Source organism: Lissotriton helveticus, chromosome 5_1 (genome assembly GCF_964261635.1).
Source record: "Lissotriton helveticus chromosome 5_1, aLisHel1.1, whole genome shotgun sequence".
Taxonomy (NCBI): domain Eukaryota; kingdom Metazoa; phylum Chordata; class Amphibia; order Caudata; family Salamandridae; genus Lissotriton; species Lissotriton helveticus.
In genome coordinates, this window is record NC_136065.1 from 602,169,304 (window position 1) to 602,194,857 (window position 25,554).

Genomic DNA, 25,554 nt, shown 5'->3' on the forward strand with positions numbered 1-25,554 from the left:
GGCGCAAGGATGGTCAGATGTGTGTCGCATCTTATGTCATAAGGGCAGCGCATTGCTGGAGTCGTGTCGCAAGCGCGACGCAACTCCAGCAATGCTCTGGGGCACCCTATACCTGACAAGATGCATCACTCCTTACGCCTGCTTCAAGCAGGCATAAGGTTTTGATGCAGCAGGGACATAAAAGTGACTCAGTGAAATATTGTAGGTTCAACTGCGTAACTTTTACCGGGCTTCCTTGCGATGGAGCGCCCACCCTGCATACATTATACCTGACACCGGTATAATGTAGCGCAGGGCTTTACAAAGTTACGCATCTCACTAGCTGCGTCACGTTGTAAATCTGTTGCATAGTGGTGCATTGTTTACAACCACGCTGCTTCACGGAAGTGATGCAACAGTGTCATAAAAATGTCGCATGGGGCTTGTAAATCTGCCCCAGGTACATGTTTGTAGTCATGTATCCTACTGCGGCTACGCTGCCCATTTTCCTCTATATTTGTTTTAAATACAACAGCTTCAAATTCACAAAGATGGTAAAAAAAATCAGAAAAGTGCCTAAAGATACAGTCCCCTAGTTATGGTTTCTGCTGTTGAGATCTGTGTGTAGCATGCAGGTTACAGGTTGCAATCAGTGGCGGTGCGTCCATTGGGGGCGTTGGGGCGTTGCCCCACTAGCCATGACCGCTGCTGGTGCCAGCAACATATAATTTACAGTATTTAAGTTCCTAGTTTTGTGTGTAAAATAAAGCCGAGCGCACAGCGCTACAGGGCCGGGACGAGCCCGACAGAATCGGGCATTGCGTATGGAAGTGGGCCGTGGGGGGCGGGGCTGCGGCAGAGAGTGATTGACAGCGCACACAGGCAGGCAGCCAGAGCGTAAGCAGCTGCAGCGGGGTCACTGGTCACTACGCATGTAACAGCCAGGAGTGCTCATAATTGAGACTGGCCTGCGCATGCGTAGTACCTAATAAACCTGCCCTCCCCCCCCCCCCCCCCCCCCCCTGTAGCACTGAGAGACATGGCAGGGACCCGGGGCCCCGGTCTTAATATGGGCAGATTTTCTCCTGCTCGTAGTCCAATCCTGGCGCAGTGGCGCTGTTAAGCCTGCGCCAGGATTGGCTGAGTAGAGCAGGCAGGGTCAGGATCATGGTGCCGCGCCTGGGTGTTTGCTGCTAGTTCAGTAATGGCCAATCACATATGGCTATATCAAGCCAAGTTGAGGTGATTGGCCATTTCTGAAAGCTGCAGTGACGTGACGACGAAGGAACTTCAAGGAAGGTTCTAGAAGCAAGTTGAACTCCAGACTAACTGAGACAGACCAGCAGTCGAGTCGATCCAAGCGCGTGACGGTGACTGACTCCTCCTGACTCGTCGTCGTATCCGTCGTATCATGGCAAATTAATGTAAGTGCTTAGTGCAACGTTATCTATTATTACAGTTACTTGGACTTGTCTTTAACGACAACAACTGTTCCACGCCTGATCAGAGACACTCTGGAGAGCAGGAAAATCATTTCTTTCAATGAGTGCTTGACGCAAGTGTTTTGCTTTGTGTCTTTCGTCTGCGTTCAGTGCTTCCTCCTGGCAGTAATGGCTTTTGATCGCTTTGTAGCTGTCTGTAACCCACTGAGTTACACAACAGTGATGAACCAGAAAGTCTGCATTGTCCTGGTGACTACGATGTGGACCTTGGCACTCTCCTACTCCCTCATGCATGTTGTACTGATATTGCGCCTTTCATTCTGTAGTTCGAACAAAATCAACCACTTTGTTTGTGACACTGTTCCACTCTTCAAGTTGTCCTGCTCGGACACATCCATGAACCAGCTGGTGATTTTCACTGTTGGGTCACTCACTGATTGTCATGGTTCCCTTCCTCATTGTAGTGTTCTCTTATGCACGCATTGTATTTGCCATCTTTAAGATCAGCTCAGCTGAAGGGCGGCGCAAAACCTTCTCCACCTGCTCTTCCCACCTCACCGTAGTGACGCTCTACTTTGGCACCATCATGTTTATGTATTTTCGACCCTCCTCCAGCTATTCCCTTACGAAGGATAGGGTGGCCAGCGTGATGTACACAGTCTTAGCTCCAACCGTAAATACAGTAGTACTATGTATGCAGTTTAGTCTTTTTTTACACCCTCTCGTCTCTCCTGTCCGACCTGACTCGCAGGCTCCTGGTGCTACAATACCTCTAGGAATAAAGGGCATCAGAGGGCAGTATTATTAAAATCACCTCTAGAGGTGGGGGCATGTAGACTGAGGCCTGCTGCACTATCTATACTAAATGGGCCTGGGAGTCGGGAGTCGGGACCCTTCCTTCGTGTGCGTGTCCGACACTCAGATGGGCTGAGCTGAGGCCTGCTGCACTAAACGGGCCTGCACTGCAGTGCGACAGGCCGACCTGTCGCACTGCAGTGCAGGCCCGTTTAGTGCAGCAGGCCTCAGCTCAGCCCATCTGAGTGTCGGACACGCACACGAAGGAAGGGTCCCGACTCCCGACTCCCAGGCCCATTTAGTATAGATAGTGCAGCAGGCCTCAGTCTACATGCCCCCACCTCTAGAGGTGATTTTAATAATACTGCCCTCTGATGCCCTTTATTCCTAGAGGTATTGTAGCACCAGGAGCCTGCGAGTCATTCAGACCAACAGCCGGGGTAACATTAATGTCCTGTGAGTCCTTCACTCCTAAAGTTGATGTAACCACACTACCAGGTGCACTATTCACCTCTAGTACTGGAATAACATTACTGTCGTCCTTTGTGTAACATTACTGCAATGTGTCTTTCAACTCTTAGAGCCAGAGTAACATTTGGGCCTTGGAAGACCCTTCACCTCCTAGAGCTGGGCTGCCATTACTGTCCTGTGAGCCCTTCCCTCTTAGTGCTGGGGCCGCACTGCGAGCCCTTCACCCCCAGATCATTGTAACATTACTGCCATGTGTGCATTTCATCACTTAGAGCCAGAGTAAAATGTCGGCCTTGGAAGGCCCTTCACCTCCTGGAGCTGGGGTACAGTTACCTCTCTCTGAGCCCTTCACCCCTAAATCTGAAGTTACATTTTACTTCCCTGTGATCTCTTCCCTCCAAGTGCTAGAAACCATTACTGCCCTCTGGGCCCGTCACTATTAGTGTTAAGTACCATTACTGCCTTGTAAGCCTTTCACTTCGAGTGTTACGGACTATTATTACCCTATGAGCCCTTCACCCCCAGATCTGATGTAACATTACTGCCATGTGTGCTATTCTCCCCTGCAGTTGTAGTAACATAACTGCTTCATGGACCCATTACTCCTAGATCTGATGTAACATTACTGCCCCGTGAGCTCTTTATGTCTTGATCTGATGGAATATTACTGCCCTGTGAGCCCTTCATCCCTAAATCTGATGTAGCAATACTGCCATGTGTGCTCTTCACCCCTCCTGCTGTGGTAACATCGCTGCCTTTTGAGCCCTTTACCCCTACATCTGATGTAACATTACTGCCCGGGAGCCCTTCATCCCTAGATATGATTTAACATTGACTCACTGTCCATCTTTTATCCTTAAGGCATAGGCGCTGGAAGTGAGCGTGAGGGGATGCTGCAGAACTCCTAGAAATAATCATGCTGCAGTTCAATAGATTTCTTTAAATTGTGTGTTTATCTTGTCACATTTGATTCCAGTTCGAAAACACAGGTGAAATGTCAGGCATCTGACAAAATGCCGCTTATCCAGAAACTGGTGTATCATTTAATTTCTCTGCTTCTAAGCTTGTTTCTGGTCCAGGGAGGACCTGGCCTGGCAGTTCGGGCTGGACTGTTCCCATGAGGCGCAGGGTCAAGACTGATTTGCATATGGCTGGGTCCAAACTGGGCTGGCATGGTGAGCAAAAGAACAATGGATTAAACCAAGACCTCTTGGCTGGGGGTGAGTGGTTGAAAAGTTTCAGCACTGTCCATAATCTTGAGGTGTTTGCTGGTATTTGCAATGCTCTGTATTCCCTCCCATGACCTGCCCCAAGGTATTAATAATGCACTGTGGGATGCTCCAACTTCTCTGGAGGTGGTTTAATAATGCCCAATGTCCCATGCACTCCCTCACCTCCTTCTCTACTGGGGTATCAGCACCGCCTTATGTTTCCTACCATCTTCTCCGTTGCGGGTATTAATAATGCTCCATGTGCTCTCTCATCACCTCCTCTACTGGAGTAATAATACTGGAAGTAACGTAATAACTGGCCCCTAAAAAGATAGTAGGAACGTTTTTTCTGCCTACAGTAATCTTCAGAAGTAGTAAGGTAGGAACACAGTTGCACACTCACTTCCTTCCATCAACAAGCACATACACTCACACCCACCAATTCACAATCAGACACGTGCACGCTTACTCACACCCATCCATTTACAAACACACACGTGCACGCGTACTCACACCCATCCATTCACAAACACTCACGTGCACGCATGCTCAATCACACCCTTTCTTAAATACATATCAGCACACATACTGCCACCCACCCATTCAAAAGCACATACATGAACACACTTGCACTTACACATACACAGCACACGCCTGGAAATACACATCCATTCAGACATACACACATGACCCAAACATTCAATAAGGCACTAACCAGGGCATGATGACAGGACCAACTGGTGGTGGGAGGCAACAGCACGTCAGCCCATCGGGAGCTCAAAGGAAGGCAGGAAACAGAAGATCCCACTGCTTACCAACCATCATTGGATAACCTTTTCAAGGGTTAGCCATTGAGAGGAGGACCTTCATTAACTCTTCCTAGGCTGAATCTATCAGTGATGCTTCCCCTCGTCATGAGATGAGGAATGGATTATCAAAGGGCTTTGCTGGTCTGATGATGTCACTGTCCTCATGGTTGTATATGATTTGATATGCTCAAGTAAACAAGATGCGTAGAGCTTTGCCTCTACGTCTATTAGTACTATGAGCCTATAGATTGTTGGCATTTTCGGAAATCCGCTTTTAAAAATTGTTTGAAAAATGCTACCTTTTCATGATTCTGGGATGCGATTCATGTGATATAGCTCATTAAAGAATTGTGTGAAATATGGGCCCAGTAGATTATGTTTAGTTTAAACAGAGTGTTGGGGATTCCATTTGAGCCTGCTGCGCCTTCTAATTTTAATTTATTTATGATTTTTGTCAACTGTTTTATATCCACCACTGGCAACAGATTTTTCTTACAGTGAGTTGTGTTAACGTTATCCCTTTTGTCTTCATCGCGACCTGTCTGTCTTACTAAAGCTAGACCTGTGCTGCTCACTTTGGATTCTCCATCTACCCTGTCCCACTTCTCTTTCGTCTCTGGTTCTGCATACATTTAGCGAACATGTGTTTCCCATGTGGCTGCTTTAATCCCTGCTTTTTGTTGTCTGGTCTGCCCGAATGACAATCCATTTATTAACTGTCAACATTTGTGGCTGTTCGGTTGTTTGCTTGATATGAGAAGTGTGTCCCACAAGTCCGCTTGGTGTCTTGTTTTTACTTTCATACAGTTTCCGTTACAATGAGTTCTTCGTTTAAGTAGTCTGCTCTTCTATGGTCTTATCCCTTGTTTTAGCTGCTTTATGATATGCAGTGGGATGAGATTGTACTGGTCAGCAGTGCACATTCACGTTGGCACAAAGTGTGAGAAGCTAACACTGGTCGGCATTACAAGAAGCTAGCTTTAGTTGGACATATGAGTAGCAGGCACTTGTGAGTAGTGTGGAAGCCACCACTAATAGACAGTGTGAGAAACAGCCACAGATGAGCAGTGTGAGAAAAGTCCACCGATGGGCTGAATAAGCAGCAGGGAATTTTAGGCAAATTGCATAGGTAAGAGTGTTTACTGGTGGGAAATGTGAGTAGTTGGCAGTTTACAAAAATAACACTGGTGAGCAAAGTGAGGAGCAAACTTTAGACAGCAATTTAAGTTTAGGGCACTCATGAACAGGTGCCAAACAGGTGTTAGCATAAGGGGTGCAATTTCTCTCTCTTCGCAATGTTTTCGCCCACCGTCTAAAGCATTTGAATTTTCCAGCACTCTTACCTGTGGCTTGTAGATAGATTTGGGCAGCCGCTATTCGAATTTGTCAGCCAGTATTTTCATTGGCATAGCCTACAGGTCGCACCTTTGGGACCTTATAAATGTTGTTGCACCAAGGATATTGTTAATGTTTTTCCTAGAGAGAGATCAGAGTTTTGTGTAATGAAAGTTTTGACTCATGGAAAGGTAGCGGATAAGGTTAATGCGCCTGCTGCAAAGAACATGTACCTGATGCAGATCACAAAATGCTGTAAATAGGTCAGTGAGTCACTGCATTTCTCAGTTAAATCATTTTGTCACTTGCAGTTCGTAAGTAAAAATCCTAACATACAACAGTGAACTATTGAAAACTGCAAGGTTAAAATTGTACTGTTATGTCCCCCCCCCCCCAGTCTTTGTTTGATTACCCTAATGTCTCAAAAATAATTTGTTATATTTTTATTTCCAGCACCTGGTAAAGCCTGACAACCTGAACCTTTACCCAACTTTTTGGGCAATTTTTGGAGAAAGAACAAGAGGCCCAACCTCCTTGCTGCTCTTTCATCCCGGCTACGACCCAGCAAACAACCGTGTTCAAGGTAAGGAAACTGATGATACTTTTTTGTAGCTTGGAGATAGGGCTATGTTTGTGGTCACTCACTCTACATGGTGGTTGGGGTAGGTGCACATTCTGAACATTGTACCCTGACTGGATGGAATTTAATAATACTGAGCCTGCCCTTAGCCCTGTGCTTTGGGCAATAATGGTTGTTAAAGGCACTATCTATCCTTGCCTTGTTAAAGGCCCTCAAACTGTGTCTGTTTCAGTGCCACTATGGCACACAGAGGAAGCAGGCAGTCAGGCTGTATTTTTTTCCCTATCCTGTTGTCCAAAGGGGAGCGTTATGTAGGAGAGTAGGGTCTGCTTTCCTATGGTCACCCCATTTCTTTGCTTTTTGCTTTACTGGTTTATGACTTAGAAAGGCTGTGGGCCTGCTAATCAGACCCACAGCACAGCTGTTCTCTCTCTAAATTCACACAATGTACTTTAGGTGCATTTGCCAATTGGGTATTGGGTCACTCTTGTGAGTCCCTGTATAGTGTACCATAGGTACCTAGGGCATAGGTGCACCCAAGGCCTACCAGGGGCTGGAGCATGTATTATGCCACCCCTGGCTGGCCATTAACATGAGCTGTTGGAGCTATATCACTTGCTGTCATGCACAAGATATATGTATTTGTACTGACATTTGATATTATTGCACCAAATCTTATACGTTGTACTTTGACTATTGACAGGCTTCTTTCATATTGGTACGGACAGCATCGGCAAGATGAATACGGTACAAGAGTTAATTACACGGTCATTCCATGCACGCCCACTGGAAGATAAACTACAGATAAAGAGGTTAGGACCTCATCGGCCTGACCTTCAACTCCAACAAGTTACCAAGGACAGAGGAAAATGTTACAATCGTACATTTTCAAAAACCTGGTACACAAAAGCTGATTGGCTTACAGGGTGCCCTTCAAAAAACAGACTGTTCTGCTTCCCCTGCTTGCTGTTTAATGGTGACTTTCCTTGGACAAAAGAAGGCGTGTTGGACTTGAAGCATCTGTCTGAAAAAATAAAGAAGCATGCACACTCAAAAAAGCATATGGAAAACGTGACGAGACTGGGAATGTTAGGAGACGCACCGATTGAGCAGCACATCAGCGATGCATATCGACAAACAATACAGAAACACAATCAAACAGTTGATAGAAATAGACACATACTATCAAAAATAATTGATTGCATTCGTTTCTGTGGTGCTTTCGAACTGGCATTGCGAGGCCATGATGAATCGGAAGGGTCCACAAATCCTGGAATATTCATGGGTCTTGTAGATTTAGTAGCAAGCATAGACAAGGAAATGGAATCACATTTAGCAAGTGCTACAGTCTTTAAGGGCACCTCTAAAACGATACAAAATGAACTCCTGGAGTGTATGCTAGAAATTATGAGAAGCCATATTGTCCAAGAGTTGCAAAACACAGACTTTGTGGCTATTCAGGCTGATGACACCACTGATGTGGCCACACAAACGCAGTCCGTATTAGTCTTTCGGTACCTGGACAAAGGCTATAATGTTGTGGAGCGGTTCTATGGTTTCACTCATTTAAAAAACTCCACTGCAGAAACCATTACTGCTGCTATACTGCATCAACTCAACTTTATTTTCCCAGAGGTGCATCAAAGAAAAAAACTTATTGCACAAAGCTATGATGGTGTGTCCGTAATGAGTGGAAGCCACGGTGGCGTACAGAAAAGAATTAGAGATGTCTACCCGTATGCTCATTATGTGCACTGTCATGCCCACCAACTTAATCTTATCATGCAACAGGCAGTATCGAAGATCCGAGAGACACGAATTTTCTTTAAGGATATAGGAGGCATGGCAGCATTCTTCTCACGTTCCCCAAAAAGAATGGAAGCACTTCAGGAGATTGTGGACAAAAGGGTTCCGAGGGGAGCCTCAACTCGTTGGAACTATAACATACGTACAGTCCAACTAATATTTCAATATAGGGAGGACCTTGTGAAATGTTTTCAAGCCATAGAAACCAATGAAACCTTTGATTACACAAGTCACAGTGAAGCCCGTGGCTTTGCTAGAACACTAAAAGATAGAGAGTTTCAGTTCTTTCTATTTTTATTTGATAAGATAATGTTAAATGTCGAGAGTTTATACAATCAGTTACAAGGACGAGACATAGATACTGTCTTTGTGAAAAGATGTACCACGGACTTTGTCGCAAGCATAAACAAAGTGAGAGATGAGGTTGACAATTTAGACAGCCAACTGCCAGCCGGTTCAATTTTTTCAAACCACAGGACAAACATCACCACTCTGGTACAAAGGGCAAAAGAGATATGTGACATTGTAATTGTACTTGCACAAGACCGTTCTGCTTTCACAAAACATTTGGAGAGTGCCGCATTATTGGAAAGTACATACTTTGCCAAATATAATGAATCCTTCCCTGAGCATGCTCTGCATGCGGCTGTGGAAGCTTATCCGATGCTCAACCAAGAGGACCTGAAAAGTGAGTTGACAGTAATGTACTCAATGCCTGTGTACCAGAAGGCCACAAATGCCAGGTCTTTGCTGTCTTTAATTCATGAACTTCATATGGAAAAGACATTTACAGAGACAGTAGCTTTACTAAAAATAGTAATTACCACTCCTATGACCACCTCAGAGGCAGAACGATCTTTTTCCACCTTAAATAGGATTAAGACATTCCTGAGAAACGCCATGCTTCAGGAAAGACTCAATGCATTAGCAATGCTCTCTATAGAGAGCGAGCTTGTTCAAAATATTGCTGACTTTAACATTCAAGTAATTGAAAAATTTGCTGCGCTTAAAGACAGACGTGCTGAATTTAGATACAAAAAGTAAATATGTTGAATGGTGATAGTTTGTGACCTGTTTAGTTGGTTCTTTTGTTTGCAGTTTAAATAAAAACAATCTGTGAGGTTCTCAGCATTGTATCTTGAAGTCTGTTATAAAGCTCTGTGGTTATACTGAATAAGCAGCTACCTATGTTATATGACAGCTCTTTAATAATGTAATACCTGCACTTTCACAATTGCTTTATTAACCTTCCTGCTTCCTCAAATTTACTTGAAAATGCACCATTTTTCCACTAATTTTTCAAAATTTTCTCGGGGGGAATTCCCCCCGAACCCTCCTTAGGGGGTTCGGGCTCGCTCGCAACGCTCGCTACGGTGCAGTATGCTGACGAGTTTCTGCCCCACCACTTTCAAATGTCACCAGCCGCCACTGGTTGCAATCCCTCTAAGTACTGGTGGTCCATTTGATTTTCAGTCTGCAGGATGTGGAAGCGAATCAGCCATTAAAAAATCACAGACGTATCTCATAAATCAGCTATGAGTAACTATGGGACCGCCCCTCTGCCGGGTGGGATGGATGTGCCAGCACACGGCCTTGACAACACCATTCTGAATGGATGGTTAGTTGCCAATCAGAATACTCTCATTGCAGAGACTAGCTTTGATTGATTGAGGCAGCCAGCCAGAGTGTTGAAAACAGCCAGTTGCCCCCATCTTTTCGTATTGGCCTTTCTCACTTAATCACAAATGGTGAATGTTGGTCATTTCGAATGGTTGCATAGAAGTCATTTTGAATTGTCATGGGCAGCATGTCACCCCTCTTGCTTTTTTGTTATATTTGAAGATCAAGCAGCCCAAACATCCATGTTTTTCCCTTGTTCAAGCACACAATCCAGCCCTTCTTTAATCTCTCCCAGGAATGGAATTTTGCATTTTTTTTAACCTCTTCCATGCTCATGACGGCTTACGGCCGTCATGAGTCACGGTGGGCGTGTGCTGACGACGGCTGGGAGCCGTCATGACCACGCCAGTGATTGGAATCTCAGCACTGCGGCGGAATTCGCGCCGCAGCGATGAGGTTATCTGAACACTGTTCTGCAGCTGAACAAAATGTTTTGCTAATCTATTACCTGTTGGTAACCTAGCTCAGTGGGTTGATGGATCTGCTGCTTAGGTTAACGTATCCATGCAATGAGAAATGAGCACCTCATCTTTCACCCTTTTGCAATGAATGAAAAGGTGCCCCTGCGGCAAGGGGGGAGGGGTGCCCTTAGTCGCACCACGGACCTGAGCCCCGCCGGGCCCAGAAGGGGCCTGCGAAGGGACTGGTCGGTGACATCATCAGGGGGCGCAGTGGTAACCTGGAGGGACATTCAATGCTGCGCACCAGGGTTTCCGGCCTCTTTTGGCCCCTTGGACCCGACCTGGAAGCAGGCATCATTGCCATGTCGTGAACCACCCATCTGGCATAACAGCTAACAACAAATGGGATGCATTACAATGGAGGTTCCGTGACTAGATGGACCCCAGGAGGGGGTAGGATTGGTGTATACACCGGGTAGGCGGGGAGGGGGGACTGACCTGCTGGTGGTCCTGGACTCTCCTGCCCTAACCTGTGACGTATGGACCGGCTAGAACCATGGGAAGACTGCTTGTGTTCAGGTAACCTGGAGCCCTGGCGCGCTGTGCGGTGCCCAGGATTTCAAGTAGTGCAACAGTTTACTGTGGCGTGTTGGGGCCTTTAGCACAATGCAAGCAGCGGAGTGGGTGCTAGATGGGCTTAGAAGGCCAAGGTCAAGTACAAGATCAAGTTTAATGTCATGCCTATTCGCCTTACTGCCTTTTACCTGTTGATGCCACTAAAGTCTGTTTTTGTAAATATTACATACATACAAGTACAGGATACTTGTCCATTTGTATTGGTTTTTGGTTTGAATAACCTTGTTTGATGTGAATACAAGCCTACGCCTTGGACAACATAACTCGAATATAAGCTGTCATTGCGACAGCAGCGCCAGAAGAAAAAGGGGAGTCTGGGAAGAGTAAATGGCACACAGAAGAATTATATAAACAATTTTTATGGGCACAATGAGACAATTCAACTGTTAATGAAGATGGCTAACTATTAGGTGAAGATTACACACAAGTGTCTTGGATAGAGTCTATGAAAAGTTTTTCATGAGTGAAAATGGAGAGTTACATTTCTTGCATCCAGTTTAATTTCTAAGTGCCTGTTTCAAATGGCATATATCCATCACCCACGCACTCAAACTCTCAAAGATTTGCGATATTGAGCAGACTTCCGATCACCTAAAAATTCTTCTGATTCAGCATGTACCCAAATCGTCCTGGACAAGTTTTTAACCACAAGTTGCCATTTTGCAATTCATTTATTTTTCTATTTTTCCACGGTTACAGTCCAGGTCTAATACCTTTCCCCTTGGCTACATGCGTCTTAATTTCTGGATAGTTTTTACATGTACAACAAGCATTGGGGTAACCAGTAGGCCTGACTCTTAGGGATGGTGCAATACTAGCATACATAGAGAACATGAATATAGGCACATATGCCAACATTACAGGCAAATGTGATCAGACATGAAATATACAGACAAGCACATGTGCTCACTAGCCGATTTGCAACGCCTAGGTGGAAAACACGACGAACATGATGAGTGTCCAAGGCACATCACATAGTTTGCTTGCCCTCTCTGAAAATTGCAAAAATGCTACTGCCCACAAATTAAAAAAACACACTTTTTGAATAAGTTCAAAATATCTACCTTTTTCAGAACGGCTATATTAAGCTGCTTAAATTTGCTGCTTCAGCTCCTTATGGATTTTCAATTTCCCAAGCTTCTAAAATACTTTAGTAGTTTTTTTATTTTTTATGTTTTTATTGAGTTTCATCAAAGAATTCAGTAGTTTAATGCAGTTTCTCCCATGCAATGTGTACCCCAAGTAATCAATACTGGAATCCAGGGACCCTCCACTCAGTCATTATTGAAATTTGAGGACACCCACTGAGTCATTACTGGAAGCTAGGGACCCCGACTCAAGTAATTTGGCTGACTTGAACTTCAAAACATTGCACCCAAATATGGAAACAAGCAATCATCAAACAAATACAGAAATACACAGATGATCAACTATTTAATTTAATTCACAAACAAATATAAAAATATAACATTTCAGTATAATGGAAAGTTTGGGACTTTTCTCAATTCAACTGAAGCCGCTCATTATCCAATTTATATTCAGTGTAATGCTTTTGCACTGCTTCCAATAATCAATCTAAGGACACCAACTTATTTTTAGCCTCCAATTGCAAATTCCTTCACATTTACTTAACTGTTTTAACATTTTCAATTTTGCTTCTTTATTTATGTACACAGGTTGGAAAATTGTCCTCTACGCAGGGTTACCCCTCAAATGTTTTTACCTTCCCCCTCCACTTTTTGCTGAATTTGTTTTTGCTGGCCTTAGAACTCTGTGCACTTTACCACAGCTAACCAGTGCAAACATGCATGTGCTCTCTCCTCTAAATATGGTAGCATTGACTCTTACCCGTTTGGCATATTTAATTTACTTATAAGTCCCTATCTGTGCCCAGGGCCTGTAAATTAATAGCTCCCAGTGGGCCTGCCACACTGCTTGTGCCACCCAGTTAAGTATCCCTCTAACCATGTAGCACGCCTGCAATTGCAGAGCTTGTGTGTGCAGTTACACCACTATTTCGACCAGGCAAAATAAAGCTTTTGCCAGACCCAAACCTTCTCTTTTTATACATATAAGTGACCCCTAAGGTATGCCCTGGACATCACAGGGGGCAGGGTGGCATGTATATAAAAGGCAGGCCATGTACTCTTAAGTTTTATATATCCTGGTAGTGAAAAACTCCTAAATTCATTTTTCATTACTGCAAGGCCTTTAACTTCCAAATGATAACATTGGGATTACCATAGTATATTTTATAAGAGTAATTCCCAAATGGGAAGATATAATAGATTCAAGTGTGATGTCTCTGGAATCACAATTTAAAATTCAAACTTATGGTGAAGAAGGATTTTAAATTTCAATTCTGAAAATTCTACTTTTAGAAAGTTGGCATTTTCTTCCTTTGGCCATTTAGTGCCTGCTCCCTCTCTCCGATCACATGTATGGGATGAGTGATAGATGGACTTTATGTATTCGCCCTAGACAGCCACACACAATGGGACCTTAGGTGTCACTTGATGGGTCATGCTAGCAGGATGGAAGGGAGGAGCTGGACCCATCCCTACTTACATCTGAAGAAGCTGTGTCCTATCCCCACACAAAGGACTGCATATGCCCCTGTAGTGAGTCTGGAGTAAGAGCAGGAAGGGAGGGCCTCTGTGCTCTTCAAAGGTATGTATTTGAAGCCTCCCCCACTTCAAAGGCACCACTAAGTATAAGTACTGGACCTCAGCCGCCACCACCAGTTCAGGACCTGTGGGCACTCTGACAGGAAGAAGGACTGTTGGACAGCTGAAGGACTGCCACTGCTGCTTTGTTGGACTCCTGCTTTGCTGTGTTGATCTGCTGGTCTGCTTGCCTCTTGCCTGGGTGAGAAGGACTGGAACTGCATTACTTGACCCCAGAACCCAAAGTGACTCCAAGGGCTAGATGTTTGGCCTCCTGATCTGAAGTCTCAGGGACATAAAAGACTTTCAACCCTTGCACATGAACTTTGACATCTGAGAGTCTACCCTGCCAAGTGGTACCACCCCAGTCTTGGACCCTTAGAAGTGAGCCTAAGGTGCCTGTCAGCAGAACCAATGCATCTTCTTTGCTCATCGGAACCAACGCATCGCCTCTGCTGCGCCTCGCATCCTCAACACTTGACTACATATCGCAAGCCCCATTGAGGGTACCTTCAACATTGACGCATCAGGACCTCGCACCACAGGCTTGACGCATCTCGGAACCAACGCATCTCCTCGGCTGCGCAATGCATCCTCAATGCTGTTGCACGCAATGCTCCACAGCCAGCATTAAGGTACTTTATTCAGTGGGCCTAACTGAGTCCCCGTGGCCGGACCGCGCTCCTTCGCAGAAATCCTGGACTTTGGACTTTACCCTGGTCTGTTGGGACCAGATATCCCCAATAGCACGTTTTGCTTCTAGGTGGTATTTTACTTGAAAACCTTGAAATTCAATCTCTCCAATTCTACGGACTGGATTTTTGTTGTTTTGGTCTTGTTTTAGTAATTAAATTAAGCTCTATTTTCCTAACACGGTGAGGAATCTTTTTCTGTGGTGTTTTCACTGTTTAACTGTTTGAAGTGTTGCACAAATACTTTACACATTTTCTCTAAGGTTAAGCTAAATTGCTCCGTGCCAAGTGACCAGTGGGTGAGCACAGGTCATTTTAGGGTTGCCTGCTTCTTACCCTGACTAGGACTGTGGTTGCTGCTTGACCAGGGCTCATACCCCAGTCAACCTACAACCCAATTTTTAACCACATTTGATTAATCTGTTAATATTATTAAATTTTCTAAGCAGTAGAAGCCCCCTGAGTAGGTGTTGCAGACCCCCTGGGTCCTGAGACCACAGTTTAACCACTTCGACGCTAATGACAAAGCCAGCTCGTCATGGGCGTTACCTGCCCTGCGCTCATGACGAGCTGGCTTTGTCACAAACAAGCCATTTACTCCTTTCTCAGCGCAGGGCAGGTAAACGCGGTAGCGCTGAAGGTGTTAAGAAACACTGATTTAATGCATTTGCTTATAAAATATCTGTGCACCTCGTGCATCACAGGTTCGAGTCCCAGCAGCACAATATGATCCCCACCAAGTGGTGCAATACTAATAACTGTTTAGACCAGCACTATGAAGACAATGCTATGACAGCAATCAATGTAAGTAAGAAATATCATTTGTATTCTAAACTAGCTGTGTAGTTGAAATTAGGAGAACAGTTTTATGCTACTTGGTATAGTGATGGTGAACTAGTAGATTCTCTGAACTAAAATGAATCTGAAGGTCGATGAATCTAAGCTCCCTCATCTTGACGTGAATCTGTTGGTTTTGGGTACATTTAGCCTTCTGCCTACAGGGTGTTCTCCTGGCCTCCAGATGAAAGTGTGACACCTTACATTTCCTGCTTGAAACAGTGCGACTTATGAAAAGGCATTCTCCAAATAAATGTTTGCAAATGTGAGAGTTATAAAACTACAAGACAAATTTAAATAACTTAGCAAACAACTAAATTATATGAAACGAGCTTCAAAAGTTTTAAAAGTACGCTCCAGAATCTAAGGCTACTTAATGAACACTACACGACACACTGCTAACTTTAATAACCTTGCCAACTATATCAGTGTCAAGGATTGTAAAAGTCTTTCTTGTTTGCTTTTTGATTGCACGAAACAAGGGAAACTACTCACACTACCCACAGTGCCACATGGCACTTTGGGTCTCATTTATGGGGTTTGGAGTAGGGCAGAGCACCAAGTCACCTTGCTGCGCTACCCTACACATCAAAGTGAAAGGGCAGAAATGCACTATATTTATCCAACGCAGGGCATTCCTATCCTTTCCCCCTTGCACTGGCGCTGTTTTGGCAGTCTAGTGCCAAAGCTAGCATCCTTGCACCAAGGGTGCATGTGTTGTCGGCAGGATTGATATTTTGCTGGAATGGGCTTTTTCCTCTTTCTATGTGTGCTGCAGAATGTTGCACACATGGAAAGATGAAAAACAAGGGGAAGTAAAGTTATTTCATCTCGCTGTACCTCCCCTGGGGAGGCGTAAGGTTTTGGTGCATTCCCAGGTGTACATGATTTTGTAAATCTGGGGAAGTGTCAAAATCCATCTGTGTTGTGTGTGAACACCCACTGCAATGCACATGGAACACCTTCCTAACTCAGAGTAATGCAACACAGCAATTTGACCTGCCTTGCCTTACGCCATATCTATGAGGCCATTCAAAGCCTGGCAAAGATGCTTTACGTGGCCTCATAGATATGATTACAAGGTTTGCCCTACTGGAGCATCAAAAAAGTGACATAATGGCGGCGCAACGAGGTTATAAATATGTTTGTTAGTATCCATTTGAAAGATGCCAAATTTTCCCTTTAAGAAGTTCCTTGTTAAAAGGAAAAAGTCAAAAGGGGGCAAAAAAATTATGACAATATTGGCAGCTCATGATTGAAGAGAATGGAAGATGTAAGTGCTGAAAAGCAAGGCAGCAAATCTTCTTTCAGATAGGGTCGAGAAGGAGTCAAACAGAGTCTTCAAGAAGAGATATCCAGCTAGTAATGCTCCCATAAAAAATCTAATGTGTGTGAGTGACGAACCTGATATAGGGTTTAGGCAAGAAATGACATGGAATTAGATCTCGTTGACATTGCATCTGCAAAAATCAAGACAAATCAGGGAAAAATATAGTGGCAATAGATGAAAAAAACACAAGAAACAAGGGAATTATTCCATTGGGATCTACCTGTTTGACTCCTCTTATTATTCAAACAGGAACTGACAGCACAAAAAAAACTCTGCTCCATCTCAGATTGGGAACCACAGACAGCCCGCCATTTTGGAACGGGTGGTTTATAAAAGGCTTGCCCACACCCCTTTCCTGTACATCAAAGTGTTGGTTTGGTACACGAAAAAGGCCAAGTTTAGCTTTTTTGGGCCAATGCTGAACTCTACAGTCTCACCACTGTCGTGACCTGGACACAGGGCACTAGGACCCTGGACAATGACTTGTGGGAGGGGGCAAGAAACCGGACACCAGTTCCGTCAAGGGGTGGACAAGGGGCAGAGACACAGGAACTAGGGATGAGGCAGGACGTGGAGAAGCACACAGTACAATCCAGAATAAACATACCTTATTGCAGCTATCGACTCCTGTCGTGCTTTCAGTCAACCGACATGACAAATGGCGACGAAGGTGCCGGGAAGAACCGCACATGTGTCCGGCGCCCGGGAAGTGCAGAACCACGGAGCCAGGAGTCCACCCTGGTCCGAGTGACCGAGAAGAGTCACGGCACGGGAGCCCACCCCGGCCGCAACTGGATCAGCAAGCAAAGTGGAGAAAAGGTCATCCCGCAGCACTCTAAAGCCGGTAAGAAGCCCCTGACGTCCCGAAATCAAAGGCACGAGCACAAGAAATTTAAAGAAATCTTGCGCGAGATCTCGCAAGAGCGGCCGTTTCAAGGTCAAGGCAAAGCGGCCAATCAGGGTCGCGGAAGACCCTGCGGCCATCTTGAGGTCAGGCGAGAACTGGATAGGCCCTGCGATCTCGCGAGATCTGGGCGGCCATCTTAAAGTCAGGCGATTTGAGCCAATCGTGAGCGGGAGAGGCCCGGCGGCCATTTTAAGGACAGGAAACAAAGAAAAAAGTGGAAGCAAGTGCAAATAAAAGGGAATTGAGGCAAAAAGAAGCACAAGCTAATACAAATATGTCAAAGAGAGAATAAGATGGAAAAGAGAAAATAAGAGACAGCTGTAGAAAGCAGGAAAAAAAAGCCCACGAACAAGGGCATAAAGAGAACAAGGCACTAAGCATGGGCGTAAAATCCGCTCCGATCGCGGATTTTTTGGATTTTCTGCAAATTCGCGAACTCTCGCGAATTTGTCGAAAATCCGTGAATCCGCTCGCGGCGGATTTTTTGCCTGGTTGCGGCGCGGGGCGTGGTGCACGGCATTCACTTTCCGTCATTAAGCGTTTGCCGAGTTGTTTTTCTCGATCATATTTTGCGAGTGCCGCGCCATTTTGGATCTTGCTGCGTGATCCCGCGGGAGTTTGGCGCCCGCGAATACGTAATCGCGGCTTGCCACCTTGCACAGCACATCTCGCACTCGCGAAATAGAGATTTTGCAATTCTGCACAAGAAAATCACCAGCAAACAGGATAAACCTTCAGAAAATTATGATTTTTATCAGAATCACTCCTCAGGTTGACATTTGCATGGCCTTTTTTTTTGCAAGGAGTCCATTTTTGGGGGGGGGAGGAAGGAAGTGCCCCACAGTCTCCAACTTCCTGTTCCTGTCCAGCAGGCTCCTCCCAGTGCTTTGTCCATCTCCTGGTCACTTTCATTTGAATCTGGAGCTGGAAGGATTGCTTTTTGTGGGTGCTGCTGGATATTTGGATTTGAGGCCTTTTTGACTTTCTTTGGATCACTTTTGGATTAGAAATCAACTTTCACAAGTAAGTTTGTTTGGGGCATTACAGTTGCTGCAACTACAATTTTGGAACTTTTTCAGAACATTAAATAAATTATATTGTGGGTAGCCACAGTATCCAGTAGGACCAGGGTTGGTTATGGGTGCATGATACAACTGTTTTGTTGAATTTAAACACCATTGAGGCCATGGATGGGCTGGGATTGTGCTGATTTTTGTTGTTTTTGTCGTTTTTTTGGGGCTGCTGGTGGGGCCCTTTGCCCAGGGGTGGTGAGTGTTGCATGGGCCTAGTCTTTCTGTGGGGTGTCCTCTGGAATTTAAACACCATTGAGGCCATGGATGGGCTGGGATTGTGCTGTTTTTTGTGGTTTTTGTCGTTTTTTGGGGGCTGCTGGTGTGGCCTTTTGCCCAGGGGTGGTGGTGCATGGACTGAGTGTGCCTGTGGTGTGGTCTCACTCTCTTTAATGTAAACATCATGGATGGCATTGGATTGTGGTGATTTTTGGCTGTTTGTCTGTTTTTTGGGGGTGTACTGTTGATGTGGACTGGCCATGTGGGTGGTGGTGGTGGCCATCTTGAGTGCTGGCTGGTACAGGAAACATGTGCTTGGGGTGTAAGGGGCCATTTTGAAGAGAGGCAGTGTCTGAGGCCTGCACTTATTTTGCCTACTTTTCATCCATTATGCCCAGGGGTAGTGAGTGTTGCATGGGCCTAGTCTTTCTGAGGGGTGTCTTCTTGAATGTAAACACCATTGAGGCCATGGATGGGTTGGGATTGTGCTGATTTTCTTGTTTTTTGTCGTTTTTTGGGGGCTGCTGGTGGGGCCCTTTGCCCAGGGGTGGTGAGTGTTTCATGGGCCTAGTCTTTCTGTGGGGTGTCCTCTTGAATTTAAACACCATTGAGGCCATGGATGGGCTGGGATTGTGCTGTTTTTTTGTGGTTTTTGTCGTTTTTTGGGGGCTGCTGGTGTGGCCTTTTGCCCAGGGGTAGTGGTGCATGGACTGAGTGTGCCTGTAGTGTGGTCTCACCCTCTTTAATGTAAACATCCTGGATGGCATTGGATTGTGGTGATTTGTGGGTGGTTTTCTGTTTTTTTGTGGTGTACTGTTGATGTGGACTGGCCATGTGAGTGGTGGTGGTGGCCATCTTGAGTGCTGGCTGGTACAGGCAACATGTGCTTGGGGTGCAAGGGGCCATTTTGAAGAGAGGCAGTGTCTGAGGCCTGCACTTATTTTGCCTACTTTTCATCCATTATCCCCAGGGGTAGTGACTCAATGTTGCATGGGCCTAGTCTTTCTGAGGGGTGTCTTATTGAATTTAAACACCATTGAGGCCATGGATGGGCTGGGATTGTGCTGATTTTCTTGTTTGTTGTCGTTTTTTTGGGGCTGCTGGTGGGGCCCTTTGCCCAGGGGTGGTGAGTGTTGCATGGGCCTAGTCTTTCTGTGGGGTGTCCTCTGGAATTTAAACACCATTGAGGCCATGGATGGGCTGGGATTGTGCTGTTTTTTGTGGTTTTTGTCGTTTTTGGGGGGCTGCTGGTGTGGCCTTTTGCCCAGGGGTAGTGGTGCATGGACTTAGTGTGCCTGTAGTGTGGTCTCACTCTCTTTAATGTAAACATCCTGGATGGCATTGGATTGTGGTGATTTGTGGGTGTTTTTCTGTTTTTTTGGGGTGTACTGTTGATGTGGACTGGCCATGTGGGTGGTGGTGGTGGCCATCATGAGTGCTGGCTGCTACAGGCAACATGTGCTTGGGGTGCAAGGGGCCATTTTGAAGAGAGGCAGTGTCTGAGGCCTGCACTTATTTTGCCTACTTTTCATCCATTATCCCCAGGGGTAGTGACTCAGTGTTGCATGGGCCTAGTCTTTCTGAGGGGTGTCTTATTGAATTTAAACACCATTGAGGCCATGGATGGGCTGGGATTGTGCTGATTTTCTTGTTTTTTGTCGTTTTTTTGGGGCTGCTGGTGGGGCCCTTTGCCCAGGGGTGGTGAGTGTTGCATGGGCCTAGTCTTTCTGTGGGGTGTCCTCTTGAATTTAAACACCATTGAGGCCATGGATGGGCTGGGATTGTGCTGTTTTTTGTGGTTTTTGTCGTTTTTGGGGGGCTGCTGGTGTGGCCTTTTGTCCAGGGGTAGTGGTGCATGGACTGAGTGTGCCTGTAGTGTGGTCTCACTCTCTTTAATATAAACATCCTGGATGGCATTGGATTGTGGTGATTTGTGGGTGTTTTTCTGTTTTTTTGGGGTGTACTGTTGATGTAGACTGGCTTGGGGTGTAAGGGGCCATTTTGAAGAGAGGCAGTGTCTGAGGCCTGCACTTATTTTGCCTACTTTTCATCCATTATGCCCAGGGGTAGTGAGTGTTGCATACTTGCATGGCCCTAGTCTTTCTGTGGGGTGTCTTCAATGTAAACATCATGGATGGCATGGGATTGTGCTGATTTTTCTGTGTTTTGTCGATTTTTTGGGGCGTATAACTGAACTGATGTTCCTCTGTCTTCCATTGCATTTAGGTGCACAAGACTCAAGAGAACCACCAGTGCCAGGAAGAAGTCCTGCAGCGGTGTGTGTGTGCAGCATAACGTCACGCGACGTCACGTCTGGACACAGACAACTCTGCAACTCGTGCAACTGCTGCCTGCTGTTCTGACCTGCTCTGAAGAAGATGGCCCCAAAAAAAGTTACCCGTAGCTCCTCTAGCAAGAAAGGTGCCAGTAAGGAGCAGAAGAAGCAAGTTACCAAGGAGACTGGTGTGCCGCCCGCCCCTTTTTTTGGGAGTAAAAAAAAAAGTATGCCTGCAGCAGCAGCGGGATCTGCTGGGGACCAAGCTGGCAGCAGCACCCCCGCTCCATTGGGCTCAGTGCCACCACCACCACCACGCCAACTTGAGTCCAAGCCCTTGAGTGCTGCAGAGGCAGCCAGTATAGTTCTTCAATCACCATCGACCAGTGATGTTGGCTCATCGCAAGAAAGCAGCAGCAATGTCCCTCAATCAACACAGGTTGTTGTAGCTCATCTGACGAGTGTTGAACAACCACAGCCGCAACAACAATCACATGTGCAAGTACAAGCCCAAGTACATGTGGAAGGAGATGCGCAAGCAGAGGTGCATGGAGGGTCACAAGTGCCCACAATAGTTGTTCCTCCCGAAGTAGGGGCACATCAGGAAAACACAATCAAGGCGAGGTATCATTTGAGGAAGACAATCCTCCTGATGATCATTCATTGTATTCCACACCCCTAGCAAGGAAGAGATCAAGGGTGGTGTCTACATCTTCTTCAAGCACACCTCCTTCTGATGATACGGATCAAAATTGGGAACCAGCACCACTGCCGTCTGAGAGTGAGGCACACCATGATCTGACAAAGGTAGTTAAGCGTAAAAGGAAGCTCGTCCAAAGTCTCAGACTTATGGAGTGTGATGATGAGGCTCAACAAGAAGTGGTGGATACTGCTGCTGATGAAGACTCTGACAACAACGACCCAGTCATCATAAAGGTCACTGCAGGCCCAGCGGGCATGCAGCAAACAGACATTTTGACCCTAGCCCGAAAAGCTGCTGAGCGTGATGATGATGATGTTGTTGACGAGGAGGCAGTGGAAACACCACCACAATCATTGGAGTTAAGTAGTACACCAACTCGTACCGCTTCCATATTTCTTTCTGGCAAGAAGGGACCTCCATCCACCTCGACCTTAATTAGTGGCGGTGAAAGTGCACAACATACAAAAGTTGGGCAATCCAGATCCTCCACTTCATCTGGCATTAGCAGCATGACCACCACCACCAGTATCGCCGCCTCCTCCAGGCCCCACAGACACTTCAAGTCCCCAGTTTGGGACTTCTTTACTGTTTGCCCAAAAAGGGAAAAGTTCGCCATTTGTACCCTTTGTAAGCTTGCAGTTAGTCGTGGTAAGTCAGGTACCAACTATGGTACCGGAGGCCAGAGAGGTCATCTTGAGAGACAGCACACTGTCAAATGGTTTGCGCACCTAGATGCGATCAAGGAAGCCCGTATTGGAAGTCAAGAAAACGTTGATGTTGCATCTGATGATGACGAGGAGGAAGAAGACGTGTCAAACACTTCACTTACACCCAGTACCCCTGTCAGCAGCACACCCAATGTGAGGCACACTAAGAGTGTTGGAGCGAGTGAGACACCAACGCGCAAAAGTTCACCAGCGAGCATAATTGGGTCAACGAAGTCATTATCATCCCGTAAATGCTTGGTCCAGGGCAACATTAGAACCATGTTTTCTTCAGACGCGCCATATGAACGCAACCACCCACTGACGCGTCTGTATAACACTAAGCTGGCTAAAATGCTAGCTGTGGACCTTCTCCCTTTTTCTTTTGTAGAAGCGGTAGGTTTTCTAGAATTAGTGGCAACGCTCTGCCCTAAATGGAAGGTTCCTAGCCGGTTCTATTTTGCCAGAGTTGCGGTTCCAGCACTACATGAAGATGTGCTGGAGGCGATTGGGGCAGCTTTGCAGAAGAGTGCTGTTCACACTATACATCTGACAACAGACATGTGGACCAGTGGCGCAGGCGCTGATTACATGTGCATCACTGCACACTGGGTCTCTTTTTCAGGTGTTAAAGCAAAGCTAAACGCAGGTGTTGACCCGGACCAAGTTTTTAAAGCTGCTCGGAAACATGCAACACTAGCCATGTTTGGCTTGGAGAAAAGTCACACAGCAGAAAACATTTTGGACGAGTTTAACAAAAAGGTCTTTCACTGGCTGGCCCCAAAAAAACGCCAGATTGGTTATGTTTCCACGGATAATGGCGCCAATGTAGTTAAGGCCATGGATCTGGGTCACTATTTCAGAGTGCCGTGTTTGGCGCACTGTATCAACCTGGTAGTTCAAAAATTCTTGAGTGATACAGACAGTACAGCGTTCGAGGTAATGGCCACCTGCCGCAAAATGTGCAACCATTTCAGCCATTCTTTTAAGGCCCGGAAGCATCTGAGGAGCCTGCTACTTCAACGTCGAATGCCAGTGAAAGCACTCATCCAGGAGGTGGCAACACGTTGGAACTCAACCTTCTACATGATTGAGCGTCTGTATGAGCAGTATACGGTACTCGATCACTATTTCTTAACAGAGGGTACAGCTCAGAAGGACCTGCGGATGGGTGCGGCGCAATGGGACATAGTTAAAAGCCTGACAGACATGCTTCGTCCTTTTGAGTTCTTCACGCATGCAGTCAGCCAGGAGGACTGTAATTTGGGAAAAGCTATCCCATTGTTGTGCATGCTGGAGCACCAACTGAAGGCGGTGTCTTCTGGGTTTGAAAAAGATGAAAAAAAAAAGACCCTTTTATTTTGTCGGAAAAAATTATTAGAGCGCCTGCGTGGTGATAAACGTCTTAAAAAGATCAAGTCAGAACAGCATTACATTTGTGCTACTATTCTGGATCCACGCTACAAAAAGGCGCTGGCAGGCCAAGCATTCTTTCCTTTTGCTGATGAAGATGTTCAAAACTACAAACATTGGCTAGCCTAGTCTGCCAAGAGGTTTGAAAAAGAACGGCAGGATATTGAAGGAGAAGGCAGTACATCAGCATCAGCATCAGCAGGCCATCCCCAGTCAAAAAAATCCACTTCTGCACCTGTGGCTGTGGCACAAGTGACCTCTCAGCCGTTAAAGACACCGGCAACCGGATCATCTGCACCACACACAACAGTAACAGTGGCTGCTGTAGAGGATTGGCTAACTTTGTTTGGGTATGGTTCTCGAAAAAATGTCACAGGCACAGCAAAAAGTAAGCAAAGTGGAGGAACCGTTGCTGACCTTGAGTCGATGGTGCAGGACTATCTGAATGACTCAACAGAGGTCTTTCTTAATGATGAGCCATTGCAGTATTGGCATGGGAAAAAACAATTGTGGCCACAGCTCTCCAACCTGGCTATAAACTATTTGTCTTGCCCACTCGCAAGTGTGTCTTCTGAACGTGTTTTCAGTGCTGCTGGTGGCATTGTAACTCCCAAACGGAGCCACCTCTCGCCCAAAAATGTGGAGCGGCTGACAATGATCAAGATGAATCAGCACCTCATACCACCAGATTACAAAGTACGAGAAAGCACGCCGCATGAAGACGAGGAGGACGGCAACGTAGATGAGGGGATTTGTTCTCTGTTCGGTGACACTGACCTCATCCTGCCTGAATTCGCAGAGTATGATGACGAAATCTTCTTCTTATTCCCTGACACCGAGCCCAGAAAATGAGACAATGAATCAATAACTTTCTTTTTCGTCCTTATTCACTTTTATTCCTGTGTGTCTGTCTTTCTTTGTTTTGCACAGTTAATTTAATTCAAACTTTAATCACCTAATCCCAAAAACAAGCCCATCAGCAGAACTATCTTCACTTGTTTGCTTATTGATTTGAAGGTGCCGCAGTCTACATTCCTCAGGTTCACAAGTTCTGAAGAACATGCTCCTCTATCCTCCTCCTCCAGACTCCGATTTCCCTCAAAGCAGAGGGCTGGATTACGCCCAATGAAGAAAGACTCAGCACTTGTGGGGGTGTTCTACTTCTTTGCGGGTGAGTTGACGGCTCTGGGCCCATTGCTGTGAAGCTCTAATAACGGATAAAAGTGTTTTGGACCAAATATGAGGCGGAAATTTCTTGCCGTTTTTGCTGACTTGCTTGCCTTTGAGGTGCTCTTTGGCGGGGTTCCGGGTGTTTGTGGGTGAGTTTTGGGGTCTGGGAGCACTGCTGCGACAGTCTAATCTTGATTGCATTTGCTTTTCAGGAAATCCGTGGTGGAAAACAGGAGTTATGATGATGACCTAGCTGCACAGCGCGTTAGGACCGAAGGCCGAGAGATATTGTAAGTATGAGAATTTTGCTTTTTTGCTGTTTGGGGGTGTGGTCGTGTGCTTTTTTGCGGGTGGGTTGGCGGGTCTTGGGGCATTCCTGGGAAGGTCTAATACCGGATAGAAGTGTTTTGGACAAAATCCATA